Consider the following 12,129-nt stretch of genomic DNA (forward strand, 5'->3'; position numbering starts at 1 on the left):
TTATCACAATATTCTCCTATATATATATATATATATGTGTGTATATTTAAAAAAGGTTAAAAGTGCATTAAAATACAATTGAATATAATTAAAATAATTAAAATCTTCTTTCATTTAAAATGTAATAAGCAGGCCATCACACTCAAATTCACAATGACACAACCTATAACAATAATTATGACTTCATAGGAATTTGTGAACCTAACAACGTGTCTTCAGGCTAAGAGGAAATATATCTATAATCTAATGTGATTTAATGGGACCAACTATGATCTCAGCTCGGTTCACAACTCCCAACACGTTCTTGCTCAGCTGCTCATGTGTGTGTGCAGCCACTACCCTCCCGTCCGTTGGCTCAAGTCTGAACCACGACAACATGGTGATCGGCTTTTACGCTGACATATTCATGAAATGCAGCTGATTCTGTTGCTGTGAAGAAACACGAATAAAACCCCTGCTTCTTTGTTTTGTTTTGCAAGAAGGGAACCGATTCAAGCTTCATGGTGACTTTGAGGGAGTGAAAGCAGGATTAACCTACACGCCATGTTTTGAAGAAATCTTGCCAGCAGCAAGGACAACAAACCGATTGTGTTTCATTGATTTCATTTCAAAGTGATGAATAATGAAGAAACAAAAGTCATTTCATATTGTCTTCACATAATGGTGGAGTTTTAGGTTGGTTAACTTTTTAAAGGAATACTTCACCAACAAAATGGTTCCCTTGAATACCTGAAAAACTGATTTATTGTCCCTCTGAGTTTCACTGCTACTTTTACTCAAGACCAGTAATAAGATGGCATTTGGCTTCAAGTAAATGTCTTTACAGGGCAATGAAAATTAATATGATTTAAGTCATGTTTGCACTGCTAAAGTTACTATAAGAGAAAATATGTTTAATGAACAATATGCTTGTCATTCATCTGTATTCATGACTCTGCTGGACAGTTTCTTGTGATCTCCGACACCTCAATGTAATGTGTGACAGATGTTAAAGACAAAGCTTAAAGCCCACCATCAATTCCTCCCGTCTTGCTCTTCCCTTCAGCTCCTTTACAAGCTCCTAAAATGGAGACTTGCTTATTCCGACGTGGTTTCTGCCATTAATATGAAGGAGGTCACGAGAGCTTTTCGGGTGGGAAAGGTGACCGTAAATTGGCAGTAATTGTGTTCCTTCTCTCATTATTTAGACCCAATGAATATGATGAGAAGAGAGAGACTTGTGTTGTTACAGTCGGAACATAAACTGTTGGTATTCACGACTTTGTTTCCCAGAGTGAATCACAGACTTGTTTGTAGAGTTTCAGTTTGAATGATGGCGCTAAGTATTTCTTTGCAGTACTTACCGTCAGCACGCTGGTGGAATGGGTGTGTGCACAAACATTTTTAGACCAAGCAACATGTTACTTTATACATTTAATTTGCCCAAAAGATGGAATATAAAAGAATAGATGTGGATGTTCTGTAATTCCTTTCCTGTTTCCACACAGGATAACATAAAGCTGTACTCGGAAGCCGCTTCACAACTTCATCCCTTTTCCAAAACCACTGTCACCGACATGCTTCCACTCACACAGAGTAGCCACGTAAACAAACACCAACAGAGGTAAACAAACTGCCTTCATGGCCAATGAGTTACACAAATCCTCTACACTCCAGTAGGTTTCTCCTCGTGCTGCATGGTTTTTGTAAGGTAAAGACATTAAAGCATTACACATTTTTTTTTCCTTCTTCAAAAACTAACTTAAACCCCGGAGTGCGTCCCCCATCTGGAAGCTGTAGAAGGCTTGTCTAAAAGATAAAAACGATATGAATCGCTGCTGGCAACTCCAATGTCCAGTCTGGGATCAATTACCTAGACAGGATTCGGAGAGAGAGTGTGTGTTAGTGTGTGTTTTGGTATGGGTGTGGGTGTGGGTGTGGGTTGGGGGTTTGGGGAGGGGGGGCCGGATTCTATATCACGGCCGGTCCAAAATATAGGCATGTAGCCCACATGCAAGCACACACACACAAACACACTAAACAAACTGCTCAGTGACCTGCAGCCTGTGTGCACGGTTCCCAGTGTCTGGCTGTGGATTGGCTGAGACCGCATGCTGCCCTGTTCCCGCTCCACGCGCACACTGCATTTAACAAGCGACTGATGGCAGTTCCAGATGAGGCCACTCCCCGCCAGCTGCTCTGTCATGTGGGTTGGGGAAAGGATTTCTGCCAGGATCAATACAATGAGATTGTTGTCTCTCTCTTTTTTTTCCACTATCTGTTTTATATTATAAAATGTATCTCAACATCCAATTTTATTGAACATTTCTGTTCCCATGTTATAACCTTCACCAGCACCATGCGAAAACATCTGTCCCGCAGTCAGTGGCGACGAAATGCATTATGGGATGCCAAAAGACGCAGGGGGGTGGAGGAGGGTCGTCATGGAAACAAATATGAATAACACAAAGTAAAAACAGACCAGGCGGGGAGAATGGGAGAGAGACAAAAGGATTTAACGCGATCCAGATTGTTTCAAAGGGAGACGCTGCCATAAGAACGTCTGCGCTCACTGTGTTTGTTGGAGACCTGAGCGGCTTTGGCCGGGCCTTCAGAGCTCCACGAGAGGTCACGGCAACACCTCCAGTCCCCTTAACCTCTTTAGGGTCAAGCTTTCAATTCACAAATAGAGCAGGACCCCGCCTCATGTGGCCCGGTTAAATTTCATAGGCACGGCCTGCTCAGTGTCACCGTGACCCACAAATACACACACTTGCAACTGGTCGGATGTTGCACGTCATCGTGCGACAGTATTTTGATTTGTAGGCTTCTGACATGTAGAGTATAGGATTAGCCTGATTTATTGAAAACATTATTTGTTAGTGTTATTAGTTATTATAAAAACAAAGAAGCTATCCGCTGTCCATCATTAAACAGACCTTTCTTTCCACCAGATTAGAGAACAGAATACTGTTTATACTGTAGTACTTATTTGCTTTACTTTCACTCCATTTTTCAATGTGTTCAATATTAATTTATGGACTTGCAATTAATTTTACCCACAAAAGATACGCTTGTGCTTTCACCCCAGGACTAAACAAGTTGTGTGCCGGTGGAGTGCGTCGCAGAGGATGTGATGCCAACACGGCACCCAAATGGCAGCTTATGCAAAGAAAAGAAAATCTGCAAGTTTTGAAAACCATCTGGAGCCCGACGTGAACATTCTTCTACCTTGCCTTTTCCTCTCCTGCTTTTCAATGAGTCATATCTGTGTTTGAGCAAAGCTAGGCTGTCACTGAAGGATGGGAACAGTGACTGAGACCGTGATGTAAATTCATCAGAGGAGCTCTACTGCCATCTACTGCATGCCCTTGTGGTCCACAGTGAAAAGAGAGCCCACTTCCTGTTGAGTTGTGGAGCTTCATGTTAGAACTTGAGCAGGAGGAGATTACTCTGACCACCAGTAGGATGAAGGAGGAGCAGCGTTTACTCTACCTGACAGCAATGATACGGGTCTAGGGCAACTCCTGAAATCACATCTTGTGCAGTTCGACCAGAAGACCAGCCTCCAACTCGACGTTGAATGGATCGTGGGGGTTTTGCCATTATGGGGGCATTACATCGAGCTTTTTCAATTAGTGCAAGAGGTTCATGAAGCTAATCATCTTAGAAATCCTCCTCTTTCCCTCTCTCCCTGAATCTGACTGTATGATTTATTTTGGTCTGTATTTTGTTTCTCAATCCCATGAATTCATTTCCAGCTTTAGTTGTATAGTTTTTGTGTTTAACCAGCCAGCGAGGCGATTGTGACCTCCTTGTTTTTTGTCTTTCAATGAACAGTCTGCTGTCAGTGATAATCACTGAACCCCAAACTAAACATTAACTTCACTCACCTCCAGGCTGGACCTAATCCAAAAATGTTGGCCGTCGACTGCAGGGAATTGGCCGCATAGGTATTTAGGTGCGCCAACAACCTTGATCCTAACACAAACAAGACCGTGGAGATTCAATTTACTTCCACAAGCACCCAGATGCTCGGCTCTCCGTGCATCAACAGTACCACCTTGGGTTTTCCAGTTCGACTAAGAGATTCTCCTCCTGTCTCAACACCGGCAGCCGACACATGTCACAGAGCAAATTGTCCAAATCTTTATCGATGAAAAGCTGCTCAGCATCCAACGCTGCTTGGTCTCGCTCTGCCTCCTCCAGTTTGTCCTTTCTGTGTCTGCTGGCTCTGCTCCATCAAAGACCTCTATACGTTCAAAGTAAGGGCGAGAGAGAAAACATGATTGTTGCTGACTTTGCCCATCTGGGAAAGCACCTGTTTGAGGTACCACTCCAGTGCATCGGTGCCCACACCAGCCGCCACGGCAACCGCTTCTCCCTGATTACAATGAGCCTTACCAAAATCGCACACACACACAGACACACACACACACACACACACCATCAGACTGACCGAATAAACTAATCTGCACATGGCTGCTGACTATTAAGTTATTCGTGCTATTCATCAATATCAGCTATATGTATCATTGGCATTTATTTTGTGCTTCAATGCATTCTCAAGTTGATCCTTTTCTGCTTGAGATATATACAATTATGATTGATAATGCTGTGACATACGTCAAGACAACTACAGTGTTCCAATGTTGTATTTAGTTTTCATGTAGTTTAATTTCATCAGGAGTGCTGCAGAGTCCTGTATTTTACTTCTTTTCTTGACATGTGTGTTAAGTGTGTTCTGCTATTATTATGTGTAAAATTCAACCTGAAAACACCTTCTACAATTTGAGCGTATATACTTTGTGCAAAAACATGTGTTATGCATGAAGAATAGTTGAATTCATGTGAATGAATCTGAGATATGTATGATACTTGTGTACACACGTTAGAACACCGGCTATGTTGAGTACGCAGAGACCCTCGGTTTTCACTCTGAAAACGGTAGTAGGTTGAAAGACTTGACTTCCTACATTGCTACACACAATGGAAGTACTGTTTACCACAAGGGACACTGAGTTTCTTGGCAACACTCCTGTTGTCAACTAAAATCAAATCTAATGGTGGGATTCCAGCAGTCGGCTCAAAGAGGGATATTTTTGCGAGCAAAGTGCGGGCAAAGGCTTTGGCAGTGTGAAGAAGCACAAAGGTGATGGGTAAAATAATGAGGAGGTACAGAAAGGATTTTCTTTCTGTGCCTCCTCCTAAAAACGGACTTCTTGCAGCATGCTGACAGGTGGCTTTCTAATGACAATAACCCCGCCATTTTGGCTTGAGTCGTGTCCATCTGTGAGATCTCTGAAATGAAAAGCGTGAAAGGACTTGCATGCTTTTCCGTCACTAAATGTCAATCTGAAAATGAAGCACTTGGGAAACGACAGTATAGCCGAGCCACAAGTTGTTTACTCGTATTAGTAATTCACTCACACACTGACCTCTGCACCTCCCAAACTGATCCATGTTTTAATTAGAAATGCAGGAAACGGCTCAGCCTTGAGGCTCATTCTCTCAGCTTCTGTCTCAATGTACGATGTAGATGAGTCAATACAAGCCTCTAACCTGAAAGATCCATTGTTTTGTCATCATCATTACTAATATACATTTATTTTTGTTTCAAATCTTATTTTTTGCATGTAAAGTTATGGAAGGTGCTCTCTTAAATATACCTCCTGGCTTATTTCTTCCCTGTAGCACCATCACATTCCCGAAGGGTAAACCAATTTACATTCTTGTTTTGCTCTTCAGATCCATGCCAGTTTCCATGACAACATAGTTTCACTTTCTCATCCTCTCTGTTTCTCTCTCTCCCCCTCATCCTCCCATTCCCCTCTGCTCCTTATGTTCTCTTGACCTTCCTCCAATGTTTCATTTTCCTTCTCTCCAAATACTGTGGTCCAAATTCCTCCTCTCCTCTCATTTCCTCACATAATTGAGCTCATTCCTCTGCTTGCCATATACCAGCAGAGAATAATGGACGGATAAAACATATCCCAGGGGAAACAGTGGGATAGAATCCACAGCATCTTTTTGCATTTTCATCGCAAAATGCAGGATAGTCTATCTGTGGGCTGTATTATTTGCTCTTAAATATCTTCGGGTTGGTTTATTTAGCGAGGTGATGCCTTGAGACAAATTATTGAATCAAAACAATGTGCAGCAGAGTATTGTTTTTTGTGTGGATTAACAACTGGTTGGTACCTACATAATAACCTGCACAGATCAAAGGGCTGTTTTATAATCCTTTAATTTAGCTATTCAAGCAAATAAAAGCATATATTGGCTTACATCCGTTATGATTTGGCATATGACAGACTAATGTAGAGTTTACATCTCTACCCAATGGCATGATTAAAATACCAGGCTTTTTAATTACTCAATGATTAAACATGTCTGATGCCAACAGGTGTGATGGGGCTTCCTCGGCTAATTAATGCCAGTGTTTTGTCTGGAAGGAGAAGGTCATGAAGGCAGGAGTCAGTCTCCTGCAGGCCTTTCACCAGCCTGTCCTTGCACCTTGTCTGCAGGTCACAAGCCTCAGCAAGTCCCTTCTGTGGTTTGTGACTATTTTCACAGTTCCATTCAGACCAGTAGTTATATTTATCTCATCTCAGTATAAATCATTGGAGCTCCCTCTTCAATGACCTATGACTTGTTGTGTCCTTCCCTAATATTAAAAACAGGGTTTCTTATTCATCCTTTCAGCAAAAAAAGGTACAAAACACCTTTCATTGTGGGTTTTCTGGAAAGCTGCATCCTAGAGGTTATAGAAGCATCTGCTGCAGGTGCAAATCCTTGCAACATCTGGTTGAAAACCAAAACAAATATATTGCCCTTCAACTGAACGATGTCCCATGTTCCCATGACTATGGCAATTACTTTGGTGGGGTTAAGTTAAGTTGTTATCCCAAGTTCACTTGAAGGTATATGCTGCCAAGCCTACTGCTACCCAAACCACCAGAGGGAGTAATCAACTGAAAAAAAGCGCAGGTTTAACAGAGCAACAACTGGATCTTCACTCTGACTAACTTTATAATGGATTCCCTAAAGCTGAAGAGTCTGAGCTCAGTTTACAGTGGTTTGTGATTTCGGTTACTTCTCCTCATTTTAATTCTACTGCAGGATGGTGTCCCTCAGAAATGTGGTGCGAGGTGGAAAGGGTGATTGGTTTGCTGCATCAGATAATCCTGGAAATAATACTGAGATATGTATTTATTTGTATTGATTGTTTAATGCGCCTGCAGTGCCTTTTAAATCTCGGGGACAACATGTAATATATGGGTGTTGACATCACAATTTTCTGAAAATATTAGCAAATTAAAAATATATATATATTTGGAAGTTATTTCCCTTACATTTCCATTATCATAACGACACATTTAAAAAAACGACTCTCCGCCAGCACAGATGTCCGGTATGACATATCAGTCCAGTGACATACGGATGCCCGTGTGGTCACACTAATTATTGTCAGCGACTGGGAGTGATATGGACTCGCAGAGAAATGCAACGTCCTGCCCTTCTGCATCTTGAATAGTGGGAGTCATGAACCGCTGTAAGGTGACGCGTCCCTTGATTTCAACCGAAACTTCAACCTAGACACGCCGTGTTATTTACCACCATCTGAACCTCCCGTCCAAAAAAAAAAACCCCAACACGGCACCAGCTCTCTCTCCTTATCAAACAAACGAGATCGGGACCATCTTGCGCAGTGAGCACGGGCGAACGGAGCAAGCGGTGGCGGCCACTCCGGGGAATGTCGACTGGCCGTCAGTCCTGACATCGGCCTCTTCTGATCTCACGCACCAGGTAGGGCTCACGGCTTCTCGACACACTGTCACCGCCGACGCGTCGCGAGCCGTCTTTGCCCGTTTCACGAGCTGCACCCGTCACGCGTCCGCTCGTGTAACTTTCCCTTCCTTTTTATGAAGTCTACTCGGTTCGCTAGCGAGCCTGTAACAAAGTTCAACCCCCCCAATCCCCCCTCCCCCCGCACCCCCCGTTAGCTAGCATGGGTCCGCCTGCAGATGTGGTGCGACGGCGGTTTACCAGCGAGTAGCCTAGCGAAGACGTGAATTAGCATGCTAAGTTAGCCCGTGGAAGTGGCTGGCGCAGCGAGTCTCCGCTCGTGAGCGCCGCCGGGGTTCACGCCAGGGGCATGATGTGTCCTTACGTTCCCCTCGCGGCGTGTGTGCGGTGCTGGCTCGACATTATGCGTACACCCGGCCGCCCCGCAATAAATGCGTGCATTGTTAATACGGGCTCGTTCGGGAGAGCTAAGCTGACAGAGGCGACACTCGAGTGGGTTTGAGCTAAGCGGCTAAACGCTCGGCGGGCTGACGGCTGCGTGACCACCGCGTTACCTGTCACTCCAGCTCGGCGTGGGGGCTTTTGGGAGAACACACGCTGTGGATACTGGCGCCGCCTCGCACCGTCTGCGTGGTCAACGTTATAGCGTGGAACGCGGCGTAAGATTATCGACATGTAACAGAACACGTATATATTACATTTTATTTTAATGGACATTTTCTACCCCGCTGTGTTTTTCGGTTCCACTTAGACGAGCGTATACGGGACGCCACGTTTATAACGTCAACTGACACGTTATGCTGGCTGAAGTTAATTGTAACACAGGTCAATGTGACTATAAACCGTTGCCTCTATTGCAATGGTAGCTATTCTAATTGCATACAGTAATACAATGCTTAAATTACCCTCATCTCTTTCTTATCTACCTCTCATGACACCCTCGGTCCAGCTTGTTGAATACGGTCTGATACCTGTTCACCAAGACAGATACTACAGCTTTTCTCTTCAGCTACACTGCCTTTTAGTGTATGTATGTATGTGTGTGTGTGTGTGTGTGCACAGGAGCTCCATGCTGCTTGTATTTCTACAATATCCTGGCGAGCTATATATAGCACCTAACAGAGTTTGCAACTTGATCTGAATTGTCTTTCGAGGCTTCACAGTACACGGCCCGTTGCTTTCCACTGGAGGTGAGATATCTCAGAGCATCTTGATTCTAAGGACAGTCCAGTGTCTACCTGTAGGTGCACGTTTTATTTTGTGTTTATGTCTTGAGTTTTATCCTCAGGGCTCCTCGGAAATGTGTTTGTTGTGGATAATGATGAACAGGTTAGTATGACGGGGCTGAATAGAACACATTTAATTTGTCGTCCATCCATTGCTCAGCACTTCATAAACTGATATTTCAGCAATTGTGTGCTCTTTGGCAGCTTGTTCTTTCATAAAAAAAAAAGACATGGAAAAACAAGTGACACTGAAGAAGTCTTCCTGTCGCAGCGAGAAGGCTAATGTGTCTATAATTGTACAGCAGGGAAAAATGCCAGCCTGCGCATATTGATTGACATATTCTAGGTGTGAATGAAAAGCCTTTTTCATGCCTCTTTTTGTTTTGTCCAGAGTTGATTTGAAACGAACAAGCATGTGACAGCGACTGCATGTCCACGCAGACGACTCCCCGTGCAAGCAGAGACCGATTTAGTTCGCTGCTGACAAAGTGTTTCTTATCTGGTGAGGTGATCTGAGAACTTTGGGGTGAGTTACAGGGAGCACTGCTAAGGTGAGCTATGAAAGAATAATGTGATATTGAGAATGTTTCCACACGGCAGAAGACACTTAAGCTCTGGACTCTGTAGGCCTAGTGTTAATATTATACTGTGCGGAAAAGAAAAGGCAACGACCCTGGTGGAATCCCTGAATAGACCAAGCGTTGTTTTGTGACGCTTGCATTCTGGTTCACATTAATTGTCCCAGTGTCTGTTGTGGTAATTTGCCTTTCTCTGAGCCTATCTTTTGCATATTTTCGTTCGATGCAGTCTCTGTGAAAAAGGAGTACTCTGTCCACTTTGCTTCTGGTCCTGAACCTTTCAAAATGCATTCATATATTTACTCACACAAGGCGTCACATGTAGGCTCTGCGTAACGTTAGTTTGTCCGGTCAGGTAAGAACGATGTTTCTTTAACTCAGGTGTGGACCTAATAGCCGCACCGCGACCTTGTGAGCATGCAGGTCTCGATCCCTTGACAAGCAAATTGCGGTGTTAAACCCTCAGATACTCTACACCGTTTTATGGGTGCTGGGCGATAGATGTTCACCTCTTTGCCAGCACACCTGTTCCGGGAAAGTTGTTTGTCACACAAAGTCTCCGTGGATGCTGATATTACGGTATTTGTTCATCAATTCAAAGCTGACGTGTTCACAAGAAAGTTTACGATTTACTTAAAAGTAGAGCCAAGTGCTTACAAGGAGAGGAATCTTGTTTTCTTTTGACTCGTCATTCCATGGAATTTCCCCATCACCTGCTCAATTAGATAAGATGCGTGTGGATCTGTGCGACTTTGTTTACAAATCCAAAACTGGTCTGAGTTCAACTGGATGACTCGAACAGGAAATTGCGTTCCCGTAAAGTCTTCCAGATACAAAACGCACTTTACGTGTGAGCACAGGCTTGTTGACCAACAAGCGCACGTTCCTCCCAAGCTCTGATCAGATACAACCGATCATCAAAGCTTTTTAACAATATTAAGCTACGTCGGCTCTTAGAGTGTGAGACACATTGTGGGAACTGAGAGCATCACCTTTTCCCCATGTTTGAGATAATAAACACAAGTCTCGTGAAGGATGTAGAGAATATCGAGCTCGCCGTGACTCCACGTCACATTGAAATTCCAACTCCCTCATACAGCAAGGCTTTTTAACTAAGTCAGCCGGGAAAAGTGGGTAAGAAATCCACTTGTCTAGAGTCAATTTTGCTTTCCCCTATGCAAATTGTCTTATTTATGAGCTTTTATCAAAAAACAACAAATACTAAATTGAATGACCATGTTTTGTCTGCCTTGCTCTGAATCTTGCGGTGAACTGCGTTTTGCCCACGCCCCCTCTGACACCCGACGACTGTGCATGTGCAACTTTCAACAGAAATGAGAGTGAAGCGAGATGGCTCACGCTTTACATTTTTAGAGGGGGTTAAAAAAAATATCATACAGGTATTAAAACAACACAACGATGCATAAAAGAAGGCCAAATCCTAAAGTACTTTCATCATAAAGAAAACAATGTATGTATTTCTATAATACAATCACTTTATGACATTTTACTAGCACTGGGCAAGGCTTATACTTGAATCCTGGAGATGTCGGAATACTTTGCTTCCATAACTTCAGTATATGAATGGTTATAACATGTCAGTTGGATTTTCACCACCCTATCTTTAAATGTGGTGGATTCTGTGATGACATAATGCTCTCATGCTCAGACAGATCAATGGCTTTCGAGTGTTCAAGCGCAGTCTGATAATTTATTGGCTACTTATGCAATACATTAATACACCGGGAGATATACTCCTTTATCCATGCAGATGTTTCCACCCATTGGAGGATTCGAGGGTGTGGTGGTGACTCTGAAAGCCCAACCAACCGCAGTGTTTTGAACAGAACTGACTGCCATTATAACCCTCAGCAGGGCTCAACATGCTTGTGGAGCTACATTTCTTTTGTTGATAGAAGTGTGCAGGACCTCTCTCGCTGAAAGTGGGGTTGGTCATGTCCAATTTCTGTCTCTGAGTGGTTGATACCTGTTTGACTTTTAGCAGCACAGAACAGTGAGGCCAGGTGCTGTTGGAGAATCGATACACAACATTTGCATAAAATCCCCACGTTGCTTCCGAGTGTGTGTGAATGCTGAACTCTTCTCATGTTGACTTGTTCTGCATGCTGAATGAATGCACACAAGTATTTCATCTTTGTGTGGGTCCTGTGCTGCTCCGGATGGCTTTATCAGTGGATACCATTATTCCCTCCAGCAGTGTGAATTGCAAATTGTATTACACACTAATGCACAAACAAACAGGCTCTGACTGCGATTCTACAGCACATCCGGATGCGCCGTCTGGTTCTGAGACACTCGACTATTTCCTAACAAACACCCCCCCACAAAAAAAGTATTCTGGCTGTTTGAAAAAAGTGTCTGCTATCGAGCACTTACAATAAGCCTAGCATGTGTAAACACTTTGCAGGTAATTCCTGCTTTATTTATATACATTTCAAAACAGTCATTACTTGTACCAGGGCCATGTTGGGGTTAGATGCAACTAACTCTAATTGTCGTCTTTCTGTTCCCCAATT

The sequence above is a fragment of the Pseudoliparis swirei genome, chromosome 20 (assembly GCF_029220125.1).
Source record: "Pseudoliparis swirei isolate HS2019 ecotype Mariana Trench chromosome 20, NWPU_hadal_v1, whole genome shotgun sequence".
NCBI lineage: Eukaryota > Metazoa > Chordata > Actinopteri > Perciformes > Liparidae > Pseudoliparis > Pseudoliparis swirei.